Genomic DNA, 5039 nt, shown 5'->3' on the forward strand with positions numbered 1-5039 from the left:
CGGAGGTTAGTCGCTTCTCAGTGCTGTAACTTGTAAATGCGTAAACATAAATGGCTGAAGTTTTGACAGGCGTCATTTGAAGGATCAAGCTCGAAGAAAATGATTCACATTAGTGAATACGAATGCTATCTCTTAGAATTTTCAGGTACTTATCAGACTGCCTAGTACACGTCAATAGACTTTAGCGTTCACGTATAAAATGTTAAACCGTTAATAATAATAATTAAACCAAAAGCCCATATCATTTTAAAATTTCAGATGGATCTCATCCATTTCAACGTATAGGCTCTCTTATCATGATTTTTATGCATCAAATTGATCTGCTTATGTAATGGCCATATTTATTTCACATGGAAATTTTCATAAGGGATGGCAGTGATATTCATAAATCGGCGAAAAACCTTAGAAACATACACACACATAGAGATATAATATTCTAAGCTAAAACCATTTTCTACACTAACTATTGTTTTCTTCTTACAGGCTTCCGGGAAGCATAAGGATTGAAAAATCTAACTTTCACCTGGAATCTTCTTGATATTATTCCTAGTAACCCCATTTGATGCGCCAACCTCGTATATCGATTCTATTTTTTCGAACTCTATAGACATTCATCTTGAGCCTATTATTGATATCCAAATCCTTTCTGAAAAATATCAGTTTTTGTCTTATCTAGACGTGTTCGAATTATTATATTTCAAACATCAGATAATTTAAAACTATATCAAACTTATCGTGGGATTAACAGAAACATATGACGTTGGAATGCGAGTCGCCATAAAATTAATATCAAATCAATTACTTATTTTCTTTAAGGAATTTCGTAAATTTCTAATCAAACATATAATAATCGTAGTTCCTCATTGAAAGAAGATCTATTTTTAGAAAAGTTCAGAGCACATTTAAAATAATTCGACAAAAATCAAAATGCTTGTCTTTATCCACGCAAAGATAATTTATTTCTTATTCCTAAGCAGATCTCTCTAAAAATAAGAAATATATTCTAAAATCGTGTCAAGAGAGAAGACATTAACGATATAATCGAGTTTAATGCCAAGTTTAGTAATGCTGCTTTTGAAAATCTAACAAAAGATTTAGAAAAGACTATTGACTCATATACCTCTCTTTTACAACTTTTAGAAGCCCTCACAAATACAGCTACAAATTCATGGACCCTCCACTCTTTCTTAAATTTTAATCTAAATCTCTCTACTTCTTTTTCTTTAACATTTTTCCGTTTTCAAAAATTAAACATTTTATAGTTACGAACAATTTAATTTTCATGGTAATTATTCCTATACCTAATCCACCTTGACTTTTCAAGGACCTAAACTCAGTTTTTATAATCCTCTATGCAGAGAATCCATCCTGGACCATACCACGTATTTGGTTTTATTTCTTGTAGCCCTCAATAGGCAATTTCGTCTACCTGCCTATACAGACGTCTAATCGTGTTTTTTTCGTATCTTTCTCTATAATATTAGAAGGATGGTACTTGCAAAATAATTACTGTTGTCAATGTAAAAATCATTTTTCTAATAGGAAGCTATATAATTTTTGTTCTTCTTTATAAGATGTTACTTATAGTATACGAATACGATTTTTCGAAACCTATTTTCATTGTTAAGACATTAGGTCACCACGCCGAATTGCCACCATTTGCGGCAAAATGCATAATTCATAAAAATAATGTAAAATTTGTGTAGAAAGGTCAACCTGCATCTACAAAAAAAGATGCGAGACAAAATGCTATCCGCTAAATGTTAGAAATGTTAGCAGCAAAATTTATATCTTGCGAAGAAAAGTATACTCAGTTAGCAGTCGAAATTAATGATAATCCAAATGTGCACATAATTGCCGATGCTCAAGTTTGTACAAACAAAATAAACCTTTACAAATTGTTGAACGCATGTGCAGAATGTTATGAGAAAGGACATTTAGCTCCATATTGTTTCCGTCCACGTAGAAATTATAGATATAGCATGTTATTTTGCATTTGAAGGCATTAAAATATAATTTTGTATTATCCGTAGTTGTATACGTTCTTTTTATAAATATAAAAATTACACATATGGAATAATTATGCCTATTTCTTTAATCTTGTATTTATAACGACCCTTCTACCATACGTTCGAACGCGGACGTTCGCACCATGTGGGACTCTGAAGCGCCACCTGGATGCTTCAACCGGCGTTCGACTTAGGGGGGAGGTGTCACGTCCCGTGACGTATATACACTGTTACAAAAATCTGTGTGAGGAGTAATATACATGCGTGTGAAGCAAATATGCACTACCGCTACTGAAATGTAACATAAATTGGTGTAGTGAATTCATACATATAATTTAATATACAGGTCAGTATAGCAATGCGCGTAAAAACTTAACGTGCTTTAATTTCTTTAAATCTTGTCAAATATTCTCAATTAAATTGATAATCTAGAATTGGTTAACTAAATTGTTATTTATTATAAAAGTGTAATGTACGGGTAAAACTTCTTCCTAATTTCGCTCAAAATGGTCAAAATTTAAGGCGAGGACAGTTAATTGTAGGTTAGGTCTGTTATGTAATTGCTTAATTTAACTTTTCGACTTGAAATGCAATTTCATTTCTCATTAAAAGTAAGAAGGTATGATGTTTTATTATTTAAAATTGAAAATGACTGCTAAATTTATTTTGAATTTGTGAAAAATGGAATTATATGGTTTTTATTTATAAGTGATTAACATGAATGTATATGAAATTTAACATAGTCGCCCTTAATGGCGATTTTATATGCTTTATATCTTAATTTTAATACACAAGGGTATATTATATTTAATATTATTTTTAAAAGTGTATATTTTAATATATTTATTTGTATATTTGCATGATCATAATAATAAGCTCTTAATAAATGTAGAGCAAATATTGTGTCAACAAGTTGTAAGCTGACGAGAATAGATATAGTCAGAACATTGATAGTAGTAGCATATAGAAAATAGATATACTCAGCACGTTGGAGACTGGAGAAAGCAGCTATATACAGTAAGGACGTTTATTATGTAGTCTTAGGGAATATAATTATATAAACTCTAGCATACAATGCACCGCGCATTTCAAATCAATAATTAGTTACGAATTGAAAACAATGTAACACAACATTAAAATTGTTCATAAATACATTCGGGACGTGCATAAGTACTTTCTTAAAAATTGAAGTTAGTTTTCACTAATGTAGCGGTACGTGAGTGATATTTGACGTTTGACAAGTGTCAAAATCGTTTTGTACTTCAATCTTAATTAATTAAATAAAGCGAATATCTGCAGGTTGAACGTAATTAGTTATTGACAAAATCTGTTGTTTTACTTATTGAATAAAATATGGGAATCAAACGCTTTTGAATAACTGCAACGAAAATTGTAATTTACATTTGTTGACATCTGTCGTCTTCGAAAAAATGTTTAAAAATCCGGAAAAAATCACGGAAGATGATATTCCAGGAGCAAAATTAGTGCACAAATCGGTGGAAGAGCGCAGCGTTAAACAGGTTAAACGATGGATAAAATATAGGAAACGATCTTTAAAAGGAAAAAAGTGATTCAGTAGAAAGGTTAGTTTAGGTTGTGTTTGGCAGTTATTAATACTTTCTTTCTTTGCTAACATTTGCTTACATATTAACTGAAGCATTGTTATCAGGGTTTCGAATCTCCTAAATTTTTTGATAAAAATAAAATCTATTTAATACTTTTACTTGAGAACGCAAAACTATTATATTTATGTATTTATAACCAGTTTATACGAAAAAAGAAAAATTTGTTAGTACATTCCTTATACCAGGAAATCACTAACAAATGGCTTTTTATTGTCTAAACTTGAAAAATAGAAGTAGAAAATATAACATTCTGGTATTTTATATTTGTATGAATATTAAATATTTACTCAAACAAAGTTCTGAACTGCAAATCTTGTATAAAAGAAAATATTTATACCTGCCATACAAAACCTCAACTAACCTTTCCACTAAATCACATTTTTTTCCTTTTAAGGGTGGTTTTCTACATTTAGGAAATCGTTTTAGCTGCTCAGTACTGCGCTCTTCTACTGATTCGTGCACTAATTTTGCATCTGGAACATCATCTCCGTGAGTTTCGCCGAATTTTTAAGCATTTTTTAGAAGATGACAGGTGCTAACAGATGCAAATAATGGCCTTGGTTTCCGCACTCTTTGCACATTTTTTACCGTTTTTTTCTTAAATAGACTTAAAAATGTTCTACCTTAAAAATCTCTGTTATTTACAAATTAATTTTTTATTGTTGTTTTTATTAACAATATTTTCCATACATTTCGACACAAAACTGTTCGAAAACCATGACGTAACCATGTTTTGCAAAGTTATAAGTGTAAAAAAAAATTTTATTGTGAACTTACTTTCAATTTACATTGTTCTTGTCCGAGCTAAGTTACCTAAGTGCGCATCCAGGGGCCTACTTAGATATGGTGCTATCTACGGGTTGCGGTGGGTAGAGAGGAACTGACAATTTTCGCCAGACGCGCTGTCTATATTTGTCGCGGGTAACTAAGCCTGCACCGCATTTACGTTTATCATATCTTTGCTATAGATTAGAGTAAGTCTCGAATGGGAAACCGGCTTTTTAAATCAGCCACGTAATTTTTGCCTCATACACATTCAGTAGGGGTTATGAATCAGCATTAACCAATAGAGGAACAATAGTTCTGATAAAAAATGATTGATTTAAATTAAACAAATTTAATTCGAATAATTAAAATTATTGATTAAAAGTCTACGTTCAATTATAAAATAGTTATTTTCAAGAATTTTAATATTTTGTTAAATATTGTTTTTCACATATTTGCATCACACATATGAATATTGAAAATTTATTTATATATTTGACGCAACAAAAACTGAATTTTTTCTTTTAATTTACGTCTATAAATTCTCGTTACCACTGAAAGTAAAAAAGTAAATAAGTCACAATCTGTAGGTTATATGAAACTTCACATTTACCTGATATAAATTTTAAATTCACAAAAA

At 30.4% G+C, this 5039-nt stretch overlaps 1 long non-coding RNA gene across 1 annotated transcript in view; it reads right to left on the reverse strand.

Annotated features, from left to right (window-relative positions):
• The window catches only part of LOC117179930, a 140870-nt gene extending 136346 nt beyond the window's left edge, over window positions 1-4524 (reverse strand). Inside the window, exon 1 of the long non-coding RNA XR_004467972.1 lies at window positions 4412-4524. This is a non-coding gene — a long non-coding RNA (uncharacterized LOC117179930). The remainder of the gene's footprint in view (window positions 1-4411) is intronic.
• Window positions 4525-5039: the final 515 nt, after the last annotated feature.

The sequence above is a fragment of the Belonocnema kinseyi genome, chromosome 9 (genome assembly GCF_010883055.1).
Source record: "Belonocnema kinseyi isolate 2016_QV_RU_SX_M_011 chromosome 9, B_treatae_v1, whole genome shotgun sequence".
Classification (NCBI taxonomy): domain Eukaryota; kingdom Metazoa; phylum Arthropoda; class Insecta; order Hymenoptera; family Cynipidae; genus Belonocnema; species Belonocnema kinseyi.